This window comes from Candoia aspera, chromosome 1 (assembly GCF_035149785.1).
Source record: "Candoia aspera isolate rCanAsp1 chromosome 1, rCanAsp1.hap2, whole genome shotgun sequence".
Classification (NCBI taxonomy): domain Eukaryota; kingdom Metazoa; phylum Chordata; class Lepidosauria; order Squamata; family Boidae; genus Candoia; species Candoia aspera.
This window is the reverse complement of record NC_086153.1, coordinates 266,149,417-266,162,554: the sequence shown is the minus strand read 5'-3', so window position 1 is coordinate 266,162,554 and position 13,138 is coordinate 266,149,417. Positions and strand designations below refer to the sequence as shown.

The following is a 13,138-nucleotide window of genomic DNA, read 5'->3' as shown; positions in this document are numbered from 1 at the left end:
AACGGAGAACTCAGTGCAATTTCACTGGCCAGAATAAATATTTGGAATAATGTGTACAGATAAATCAATCTATTGATATTTTAAAAGCAATGACTGCTGGGATTATTAGGGACAGAGTAGTAGGTTATTGTTACAAGTAATATGCAACTTAGCAATTTTGAAAAATTAGAAGCCAGAATTGGCACTAGGGAAGATTTCAAAATAAAAGAGAAGGTCACATTTCCCCCTGCTGTTACTAGCCATGTGAAGAGCAATTCTTCTGGAATGGTCCAGTAATGAAAACGTTAAAGAAATGAATTATCAGCTGTTTAGGATATATTTCACACTTCACTCTACCATGGACCCCATCAAGTTTATGATAAAATGGAGATGATCCCAACACTATCTTCTGCTCATAGCATGCTCATGGGGCCGTTGTACTAATGGTAGCTCAAGCTTTGATAGTCTTTGACAGAACTGTTCATAACATGAAGCTTATATACAAAAATAAAGAGTAAGATGAGCTAGGGTAGAAATTTGAAGGGGGGTAGGGCAGAAAAGAATACTTGCATTGGATTTGCAATATAATTCCTAATTTGCAGTCCTGTAATGCTAAATAATAAATAATAAAGTGTTGAAGCGCATAAAATTGGTCATGTCACTAGAAAGAAAAATAACAAAACTTAGACTTAGTTATTTCGGTCATGTCATAGATCAACATCGTCGGAGAAAGACGTTATGCTTGGAACTGTTAGTGGCAAAAGACAATGAGGATGCCAGAGAACGTGCTGGTTGGATGTAATCAAAGCAGACACAGGCCAAAATATAAACCAACAGAAAGAAGCTGTACAAGACTGGAAATCATGGAGAAAGCTGGCTTTTGGAATTGCCAAGGATCGGATATGACTGAATGGATAATTCAATTTGAATGCTGAACGATTTGAAAGTATTCATCTTTGCAAAGAAGACTGATGCTGTGCAATCATCAGTAAATGTATCATTCCATTGCTTCACTTTTTTAAGGTTACTTTTAGAATTCATGGGGTGGGAGGGCAGGATTATAAACAGAATTTCATTTCAGGTTCATACAGGACATACTTGCCATACTCTCTTGAATCTTGAAGTTGGATCAAACTAAATATCTAAAGTCCTTAAGAGGAATACTGTACCTGAGCTGCAAAACCTCACACAGCCACTAGATGGCTGCAAAGAGACCAGAAGCCCTTAAGTATTACATGTATCCAATAGCCCTCTTCCACTGTAAATCCCAAGCAATGGGCATGATCCAGGAATTAGTATGTAGTGGTCATTTATAGCCATTGTATGTGACTAATAGTCATTAGTATCTTCAGCTACCAATTATCCAATCTCCTTTTAAATCCGTCCATGGTAGTTGCCATCATTACATTTAAAAGCAAAAGTCAGAAGTGTAGACCTGCCTGTTTTATTGCCCTCTTCAAATAATATTTGAAAAAAGCTTTTCAGTATTATTTGCTTAAACATGTGTTGAACAATATTTAATTTGTTTTCTTTCCTATTTTGTCTCCCTATATTGTGGAAGCTTCAGCAAAGGATCATTACCTTGTCGTGGTGCTGGAGCTTGAGCACCTCAATGATGCCATGAGCTAAACCGTGAAGGGCCACCCAAGACGGGAAGGTCATGACAGAGAGGTCAGACTAAATGCGATCCCTGGGGAAGGTAATGGCAACCCACCCCAGTATTCTTGCCATGAAAACTAAATGGATCAGTACAACCAGAGATATGTCAGTATACCATCGGAAGATGAGACCCCCAGGACGGAAGATGGTCAAAATGCTACTGGGGAGGAACAGAGGATGAGCTCAACTAGCCCCAGACGTGATGACGCAGCTAGCTCAAAGCCGAAAGGACGGCTAGCGGCCGACGGTGCTGGTGGTGAACGGCGAATCCGATGTTCTAAGGATCAACACACCATTGAAACCTGGAATGTAAGATCTATGAGCCAGGGCAAATTGGATGTGGTTATTGGTGAGATGCCAAGATTAAAGATAGACATTTTGGGCGTCAGTGAACTGAAATGGACTGGAATGGGCCACTTCACATCAGATGACCACCGGATCTACTACTGTGGACAAGAGGACCACAGAAGAAATGGAGTAGCCTTCATAATTAATAGTAAAGTGGCTAAAGCAGTGCTTGGATACAATCCAAAAAATGACACAATGATCTCAATTCGAATTCAGGGCAAGCCATCTAACGTCACAGTGATCCAAATATACGCCCCAACCACAGATGCTGAAGAAGCTGAAGTAGAGCAGTTCTATGAGGATCTGCAGCACCTACTGGACAACATGCCTAAAAGAGATGTTATTTTCATCACAGGAGACTGGAATGCTAAGGTGGGCAGTCAAATGACACCTCGAATTACAGGTAAGTATGGCCTGGGAGAACAAAACGAAGCAGGACACAGGCTGATAGAATTTTGCCAAGACAACTCACTCTGCATAACAAACACTCTCTTCCAACAACCTAAGAGATGCCTTTATACATGGACTTCCCCAGATGGACAACACCGAAATCAGACTGACTACATCCTTTGCAGCCAAAGGTGGCGGACATCTATACAGTCGGTAAAAACAAGACCTGGAGCTGACTGTAGTTCCGATCACGAACTTCTTCTTGCACAATTTAGGATCAGACTAAAGAGCTTAGGGAAGACCCACAGATCAGATAGATATGAGCTCACTAATATTCCTAAGGAATATGCAGTGGAGGTGAAGAATAGATTTAAGGGACTGGACTTAGTAGATAGGGTCCGGGAAGAACTATGGACAGAAGTTCACAACATTGTTCAGGGGGTGGCAACAAAATACATCCCAAAGAAAGAGAAAACCAAGAAGGCAAAATGGCTGTCTGCTGAGACACTAGAAGTAGCCCAAGAAAGAAGGAAAGCAAAAGGCAACAGTGATAGGGGGAGATATGCCCAATTAAATGCAAAATCCCAGAGGTTAGCCAGAAGAGATAAGGAATTATTTCTAAACAAGCAATGCATGGAAGTGGAAGAAGACAATAGAATAGGAAGGACAAGAGACCTCTTCCAGAAAATTAGAAACATTGGAGGTAAATTCCAGGCAAAAATGGGTATGATCAAAAACAAAGATGGCAAGGACCTAACAGAAGAAGAAGAGATCAAGAAAAGGTGGCAAGAATATACAGAAGACCTGTATAGGAAGGATAACAATATCGGGGATAGCTTTGACGGTGTGGTCAGTGAGCTAGAGCCAGGCATCCTGAAGAGTGAGGTTGAATGGGCCTTAAGAAGCATTGCTAATAACAAGGCAGCAGGAGACGATGGCATCCCAGCTGAACTGTTCAAAATCTTGCAAGATGATGCTGTCAAGGTAATGCATGTTATATGCCAGCAAATTTGGAAAACACAAGAATGGCCATCAGACTGGAAAAAATCAACTTATATCCCCATACCAAAAAAGGGAAACACTAAAGAATGTTCAAACTATCGAACAGTGGCACTCATTGCACATGCCAGTAAGGTAATGCTCAAGATCCTGCAAGGTAGGCTTCAGCAATTCATGGAGTGAGAATTGCCAGATGTACAAGCTGGGTTTAGAAAAGGCAGAGGAACTAGGGACCAAATTGCCAATATCCGCTGGATAATGGAAAAAGCCAGGGTGTTCCAGAAAAACATCTATTTCTCTTTCATTGACTATTCTAAAGCCTTTGACTGTGTGGACCATAACAAATTGTGGTATGTTCTTTGTGGTATGGGGATACCCAGTCATCTTGTATGCCTCCTGAAGAATCTGTATAACAACCAAGTAGCAACGGTAAGAACAGACCACGGAACAATGGACTGGTTTAAGATTGGGAAAGGAGTACAGCAGGGTTGTATACTCTCACCCTACCTATTCAACTTGTACGCAGAACACATCATGCGATGTGCTGGGCTTGAGGAATGCAAGGCTGGAGTTTAAATCCCTGGAAGAAACATTAACAATCTCAGATATGCAGATGATACCACTTTGATGGCTGAAAGCGAAGAGGAACTGAGGAGCCTTATGATGAAGGTGAAAGAAGCAAGTGCAAAAGCTGGCCTGCAGCTAAACCTGAAAAAAACCAAGATTATGCAACCAGCTTGATTGATAACTGGCAAATAGAGGGAGAAAATGTAGAAGCAGTGAAAGACTTTGTATTTCTAGGTGCGAAGATTACTGCAGATGCTGACTGTAGTCAGGAAATCAGAAGACGCTTAATCCTTGGGAGAAGAGCAATGACAAATCTCGATAAAATAGTTAAGAGCAGAGACATCACACTGACAACAAAGGTCCGCATAGTTAAAGCAATGGTGTTCCCCGTAGTGACATATGGCTGCGAGAGCTGGACCATAAGGAAGGCTGAGAGAAGGAAGATCGATGCTTTTGAACTGTGGTGTTGGAGGAAAATTCTGAGAGTGCCTTGGACTGCAAGAAGATCCATCCAGTCCATCCTCCAGGAAATAAAGCCAGACTGCTCACTTGAGGGAATGATATTAAAGGCAAAACTGAAATACTTTGGCCACATAATGAGAAGACAGGACACCCTGGAGAAGATGCTGATGCTAGGGAGAGTGGGAGGCAAAAGGAAGAGGGGCCGACCAAGGGCAAGGTGGATGGATGATATTCTAGAGGTGACGGACTCGTCCCTGGGGGAGCTGGGGGTTTTGACGACCGACAGGAAGCTCTGGCGTGGGCTCGTCCATGAAGTCACAAAGAGTCGGAAGCGACTAAACGAATGAACAACAATATTGTGGAAGATCTTATGAATGTGTTAATCACAACATCCATTCTGACAGGCAGATGGTACAAAATTGTGGATATGCTGGTTCAATTTTGTAATACAGTTCTCTAAATTGGCTGACAAAACAGATGCAATGGAATCATCAAAATCTCATTCCTAGTATATTGGGGAGTCATTCTTTATACTATAGCAGTAGATAATCTCCATGGTAAAAGGTTAGAGGCAGATTAAGGATAAAGTAACACTTGGAAGATAAATTAAGAAGAGAGAAATCCCATTTTTACAGTTAATACTATGCAGATTGCCATGTCAGGTGGGTTGAATAAATTAAAATAGTTGGAACTTACTAAAACTTCAGCAACCAATTATTAGAAGCAGAAATCTGGAAACATTACTACTGGTCCTAACCCTAAAGGCTAGTAACTTTTTTCTTTGTATTTAAATTCTGAAAATACACAAATGTGTATGTTGATGGATACTAAGAGGAAAATAATTTACATAATATATATTTCACATCACAAAAGCATCAGCAAATTATTTTACTGTGTTGAATAAAATAAACCCTTGTATCGCTTACATATATTTTTTTTAATTTCATTTACAAATGGGTCTTTGCTCCAGTTTCCTTCCATTCCTCTCTAATATGAAAAGTCAGACTCAATTTCAGATGTCCTTATATGAAAGTAATTTGTCATTTCCTTCTTTCAGGATGTTCCATTCAACTTCATAATCTAGCATCAAGCCTGGAATTTAAAAAGCCAGTTTTCCTAAGAGTCTTATGCAGATGATGGAAGAAGTGCTTGATGGGAATATGTGCAATGATCATGTTCTTAAGGTATGGAAAGGGTTATCTCATCCATTTTATTAATAACTTAACATTTATCACAAGATGATAAATGTAAGGTCTTGACATTAACCTTAGATTTTAACACTTCTGCTTGAATGAACATGAAAAAAAAATACAGATATTAAAGATAAAATGCTTCTAACTCCTTTTCACTGATGTATTTTATCTTCCTTGTTTCAGTGTCTGCATCTTGTAATTATATCTTTTTTTTATTTTGTTTGAGAATCTTTTGCCTTCTTATGGAACAAGTTAAACAAAACAGTTAACTAATGAGTTATTTTGTTATATTTGTACTTTATTGTTCTTGGCTACCATTAATATTAATTGTAAGATATGCAAGATTTAAATTTAACTAATAAATATATTTATTGAGGGGAGGCCTGTCTGTATATAGAAGTCTGTATATGTTAGGAAGACATCTAATTCAAACTTTGAAAAAGGTCAATTGATAAGTTTTAATACACACACAAAAAGAGGGAGGCCATTCAAATCAGCAATCTACCACCTGTCAAATGAAGTGATCCAGTAGCCATCCTATACATACTTAACTATGGATATATTTATATATGTTGGTGTTTGTGCAGAGTGCTGGAAGAGAGATTTGGCCTGAGATATCAGAAAGAAAACATCAGGCATTTCTACTGTACAAAAATAAGTGTATTTAAACAAAGCATAGAACACAAACAGTTTCCTTATCCAGAGCCCTGGATAGGCAAAGTCCTTAAATACAAAGAGGCATATTTACAAGCTCATACATGCGCACACACACACGCTGAGCAAAAGAGCTGCTGCTGAGCTGGGCTGAACAGAAACAGAAACTGAAACTTCTGGTGGCAAGTTCCCCCAAGCATGCAGCAGCTTTTCTTATTTGGTCATCCTTTTCCACACCCCAACTTGGGAACAATTAAGCCTGACCTGTTCACCCTGCCTAAGTGATTTGTTACCCTGGTAATCAGGGCATCTTTGAGTCTTACTCCAAGGAAACAAAACAAATACCAACAATATAATCATACTCTATACTAAATTATCTGATTTGTAGCTTCCCAAACAATATGCCAACTTTTCTCGGCTTGGTATCATACGGATGCATAGGGATGGGGTGGGGGTGGATAACTCCTATAATATGCTCAAAATAATTAAGTTGCAGTCTCCTTTCATGCAGCAACTGTCCGGAGCACTTGTGGGCGATCTCAAGTCCTCTCCTTGTCCAGAGAGGAATTATGAAGAGCCGGTCTACTCGCCAGCTCTTCATTCCAGCATGGTTGTTGGCTCTTTTAGCGGAGCCATCTTCAGTTTGCCATTTCTTCCCCAGAGGTCCTGCTTGATTTATTTCCTGTATAGTTTGAATAATGGAGTGCACCTGAGCTTTCTTTTGTTTTGTTTTGGTGTTTTTATTTTGTTTTTTTTTTTACTCCAAAGCTGAAGCATTGCATAAATGCTTAATTACATTATTTAGGGAAGAATGACTTGTAAGGAATAGTACAGCAGAGTGATTATTAAAAGGCATAAGTACAGTGGTGTTACAGTAATTGCAACAACCTGGCTAAATGTCATCAGAGATTAATTATACTCTGGGATACTTATAACCTTCTATAGTTTCTAGCTAAGCAATTGTGTTTTCTGGGTCATGATATAGTTCAATAAGATATCTAGTTCCACACTAGAGTAAACTGCAACCATATAATCATATATTCTATACAACATGAGCATTTTCTTTCAATATTTATTTTCTGTTATAAGCATAAAAACTGTGATGTACTGAATATGTACTGTGAACAAATTTTCTGCAATATTCTATGGATTTTTTTCAAGAACCTCTAGAAATAACATCTAAATCAAAATATCACATGACAAGATTTTAACAATCTGCAATATTTGAATCAAATATATGAAAAAGTTGTATTATAGTCAGCACTGAATAACCAAAGGCATTTTCCAGAGCAGAATACAAACATATGGGGTAATTTGACTTATTGTTTACTAAAGATACCAAAAGAGATGAATAGTTGGGTTATACTTCATTTAATCAATGAGTTTTGTTTGATGTAGCATCTTGCATTTTAATCTGACAAACAGTAAGGGCTTAATAGTATAGACTTGATTAATGGTATGCTTTGATTTTCAGATAAAATGGAACATATTCTGGTAATGGGGCTATATGTGGTATAAGAGAATTTGCAGTACTACTTGATTTTCTGTTTGTATTTCTCTTTTAGTTTTTTGACAGTGACTTTTATCTTTAGGTCAACACTGTTCTGCCAACTACTACAGAAGATTCTAAATGGCTTTCTTAATGTTGAACAGGGTTGATGCCAGTCTAATCTTGAAAGGAATGATGTTCCAAGAAGTTGGATTGGGTGGAATTTGCTAGTATATTTTATTCTGTGCTCCAACAGTTACCCAAAATAACATTTATTTTGCATTAACAAAAATTGATAGGAAAAGCATGCAGAACATTATTTCTGGAATGCTTTCCAACCCTTAATAATAGCTCTGTTCTGGCTCATGTGACCAGGAGGAAGGGGTGAATTAGAATGGAACAGTTGACCACATTCAGAACCACTGCCCAACGGCTTGTCACAAAGGGAGGCCATGGAGATTTTTTTTTAAAAAAAAATAATTATCTCCTCATTCCCTTACCTGATTTAGCCCATTTTCCATCTCAATCTTCCTTTCCCCAGCTTCTCCCCCAACAACAAGTTTAATCTTGTTCTGTTCAATTTTCAGAGTTATTCTGCTAATGGGTAGATGGATGGACAGAGCTCATAGCTTGCTACTTAACTTATTTCCTATATTCCACTGAGTTGGAAAAAAAAAAGAGAGAGAGAGACAGGGGAAAAAACATTTAAATTTTATACAAGAAAAAATGTATCCCATGGAAAGCTGCTTAGAATAATACATGCAAATATACAGAAAGTTTCACAGAGAAAAATCATATATAAATATCTGTAACCAGAATTAGAATGATCTGCATTTCCCTAAGGATAACATAATCTTACAGTATTAAGCCTTGTTTATATTCAAACATCCATTCATGCCTTCCCCGGAAATGTTTCACAATGGGATGAGGATCAGTCTTAAGACTCAAATCCTCAGGATATCAGCTGAAGTGCCACCCAGCTCTTGGAATTGCATGTAATTGATAGTCTAAGCCTGAATGCATAATGCTCTATTAAGAAAAAATTACTGAGAAATACGGTTTCACTTATGAGAAGAGAATCTTTTCCAACCAAGGCAGCTTCCAAAGATGTGAACTTTTTGGAGTTGAAATGTGCCCAACTGGAATTTGTCAAGATTTGGAAATACCATTCTACAGTAGATGGTCTGAGGGCTGCCAGGTGGGGCTTAGGTAGGGCCAAGAGCTCTGAATTCTCAAGTGTTAAGTTTTTAGTAGCTGGAACATTACTGTAAAAATGTAAGTACACTTACTGTGGCTCTTACTATAATTTCTGGTTTATCGTTGCATGATTGACCCTCTGCTTATTGACCCCAGGAATGCTTTTGAAATGAACCTAAGATGCTGGCTCAAGTTCATTTTTACCTTTGGCTTAATTTGCTCCAAAATAACAATATTTTGGGATATTATGTAGGTTTGTTACCAAATGTCCTAATTGGGAGTCTGCTACTCCTTGACACCCCTAAAGTGAAACAGTTCAGTTAAAATGGATTTAATGGGTTTGACTTTTATCAAATATTTTGTATTCTTTATAAATGGCTTTATAAATTCTTTACACACACACACACACACATACATCATTTGTACTTTTCCAAAATTAAATTCTTATAGATATATTTGTCCTGTTTCACAGTGTTGGCAACAGAGTCTGGAATCATAATATGCAAAGTCAAATAAAATCCATGCCACTCTCATTTTTCTGAGAATAGGATCATTGTTCATATATAGAAAGCATAGCATTTAATGGAGAAGAATCCAAGTTCAACATTGGATATTATACAGGAAGGTTGGGATAAGCCTGCTGCCAATCAGAGTGGACAGTACTGGTCTGGAATGGCTAATTACTTTATAAATGTGTACACTGTATATGAACAAATTGACCATAGAATGTCATTATATCTTGGAGAGAAAAGTAAAATAATTGTTTTTTAGAATTTTTTCAAAGGCTTCATTCATTCATTTCTTCCTTCCCTGGTTCATTTGCCTTTGCCCATGAAAAAATGGAATGACAAGCAGGGAACATTTTATTATTGTAAGTTGCAAAACATTGGAGAGTAAGAATCCATCTGTTACTATTATGTAAACAGGCCAAAAGTGCTAAAGGAAGGTTGGCGCTCTGACTGCCTCAGCTGGACAAGGTCTCTGCCAACCCTTTGCCCCAGAGTTCCTGCTCACTGTGGAGAACTGGCTGCTGCCAGCTCATTTCATACCCACTCAAAAAAAAAAAAAAAAAAATCTGCTGAATGAACAGATGTAGAGAACAAGGGTGGTAAAACAGGTTGCACAATGAGTGATAGACTGATGAAAGTGTCATTAGATCTTTCTGATAAATGGACTGCAAATTAATTGGCAGTCTTACTAATTAAATAATTAATTTATGTGGCTGGAAAAATCATGCCTTCCCATTTTTATTAGGGGAATAGACTAATGGCTGGATGCTAAAAATGGAAATGAAATAAGCAGCAATAACCCACTAAGTCTTTGAGCTTAATTGCCATGCTTCAGGACTTCCAGCTTTCACTGAAATAGTTGATTGTGACTTACATAGTTTTTCCTAAGGGGAATTGTGCAGAAATAGCAGATTGGATACAAGGGAAAACAAAGCCACATTCAGAGTAGAACAGATTTGAAAGCTCACTGACATTACATGGTGAATACATGCTTGTGTGTGAGATAAGGAGTCACTGCAGATGAAAATGGTTATTGTTATAATCCCACCTATTCTTGTCAAGTATTTTAGCAAGTATTGGCTACTGACACAACTTGTATTGCCCAGCATTATTATAAGGGGGGAATATGGTGAGATGGCAACCAGTAGACCCCAGGCTAAAAAAGAACTGGTATCTAAACAAGTATGAGCCATGCATGACCAACAGGTGAACTCTATCCAATAGAAAGGCAAGACAAAAAAACCCTGAAATTTGCAGTCTTGAGCACAGGCCTATAAAATGCTTTGACTTCTTTGCATGGCAGAGAATATATTATATTTTGGCAAAAAAAATGTCTAATGTACTTGTTTTGTATCTAAGAATCATATGCCATATTATTATTATTATTATTATTATTATTATTATTATTATGGTTGATTGCACAGTCAGCCAAACATTTAGACTGGGTTTGGCATATTTCCAGTATTAATCCGGGTCTGGTTGGGTACTGAAGGAAGACTGAAGGAATTATGACAGAATATGGGTAGGAAAGGAAGATGCCATTTTTCTCTTTCTTTCCACCTTCCTCCTGTATATCTAGACTTTGGAGGCTGAATCCATGCAGCTGGGAGCTAGCAGACATCTTCTATCTGCCCCCCACCCGCACTCCACAAAGGGTCCTGATGCAGACAAAGACTATGCCTATATTGTGGAGAACTGGGCACTTTGCATGTGAATGCCTTGTTAACACCATCTTTCCAAAGCATTGGCTAAATTTCATACTTACAGGAAAGGGGAATTTTGCAAGAAGATACCCTAAATGCTCTAAAGCTGATTTATCAGGAAACAGCTGGTCCCTGTCCCCAAGGGAGAGAGGCTGGGTCATCAGAAATTTTAAAAAGCCAAATTACATCACTATTTAGTCAGTACTGTTATCCTAAGGAGCAGAACTATCCTGAAATACAACTATTAAATGATAGTAAAGTCTGGTGCTACATGCCATTTCATGGAATCTTCTATTGCACCCACATATGATCTATAACTCAGCCATTCCTATCTCATGTTTCAGTGGAGACTACTGATTCCTTTGCTTAAGACTGAACCTCTACAACTCACCATTGTCAATCATCAGGAATTCCTGAAAAATTATTTAACATCCCCATTACCTTTTCCAATACTTTTGGATGGCTACAGATTTACAATGTGCATGTTCATTAGACCAGGATAACATAATTTTGATTCCCCAGCATACAATATTAAGGTAGAATCTATTCTGTCTTGAGTGTCCTCCACAATACTATGCCTAAAATAGTAGCTCTTTGCCAGTTTTTACAGTGAATTAATTTCCAGTTTTGTTGTACTGAGTACACTGTTGATTCATATTACCAACAAATGTATTCTAATGCCAAGTAAGCCTTTTCTTTCAATTCAAATAAGCATTTTCTTCTCAAACCATCTTCTCTCATCCAGATCCACCTACCCCTTTGTTAGACTAGGTAATGCTTCTGATTTCACCTTGGGAGTTATGTATTTATAACTGATTCCAGAATTTGAGGACAATCTCCTCCCTTCTGCATTTCTTTTCAAGAAGCTCTTTCCAGCTGAAAAAGAATTATGATATTGTTAACAAATGAACTTTTCTCATCAAGGAAGTTTTTCAACATTGGTTCCATATCCTTAAAGGTGTGGAGCACCTGTCACCCCCAATAGGTAGACCAGATCAAGAAATCAACTCCATGGGAAGGCCAAAGCTACTTTTACTGAGATTGACTATAATAACAGAGTCTTTCAAGTCTGATTGTTTTGTACCCCCTCCCCTTCATATACTCCTGTGAATTAGGGAGATGTCTGTCTGAGTCACCTATGATCACTATCTATCTGTTGTGGAGTTAAGATATGTTTTACCCTTCATTGATGTAGAGAGAAAAGAGGATTGCCTTGAGAAAAATAGGCAAGAACTGTTACCAAAGAGATAAGAAGGAAAACATAGATTAAGTCCAGGAAGTGTACAAATGTCTCAGACACCTCTCTAATTCACATGGTTATAAAAGAGAGAGGAGGGGGAGCTCAGTCAAAACTTGCAAGATTATGTTACAATAGCCAATCTAAATATAACTATTCTTTAGTCTTCCACTGAGTTTCTTCCTTGGTCTGGTCTCCCTTGTAGGACTGACAATAATTTTGGTAATATTGCTTGCATGTCTCTGTAAGGGTCATCTTTTCTCTCTACAGCACCCTACAGAGATCCAACTAACCACAAGCATTTGGTTCTATCACACACTTCTCATAAGCAGCAAGTCAGGTAGACACAACTTTTTCTTATTTTAACTTCTATATCTCTGACATCATCTTGAACAGTGTTATGAATACATTATATCTTGACGTTAAATAATAGAACAATCTTATTCTACTGAGCTTTTTAAGCTTAGCTGATTGTTCAGTGATATTCACCAGGGGGAAGGAAGTATGTTTGATAAACGTATATGCTGTTTTAATGTGTTTATTTTGCCATATATCACACTGAATTTTTAGATTGGAGTCGTAAATTAATACAAATACAATGTAACACAAATAACATAATGCAACATATTTTTTCTCTGCATCGGACCTGGATTGCCCACTGATTGACATTAAAAATATAGAATATATATATTTAAGTGGTCTATTCTTTGTCTTTCTAAAAAGCTAGTGTGGGCAAGGCTTCATTTGACTCT

At 37.9% G+C, this 13,138-nt stretch overlaps 1 long non-coding RNA gene across 1 annotated transcript in view; it reads left to right on the top strand.

Annotated features, from left to right (window-relative positions):
* LOC134490326 (uncharacterized) overlaps positions 1-12,859 on the top strand; it is a 41,821-nt gene extending 28,962 nt beyond the window's left edge. Inside the window, exons 2-3 of the long non-coding RNA XR_010067203.1 lie at positions 5,462-5,588; positions 12,657-12,859. This is a non-coding gene — a long non-coding RNA (uncharacterized LOC134490326). The remainder of the gene's footprint in view (positions 1-5,461; positions 5,589-12,656) is intronic.
* Positions 12,860-13,138: the final 279 nt, after the last annotated feature.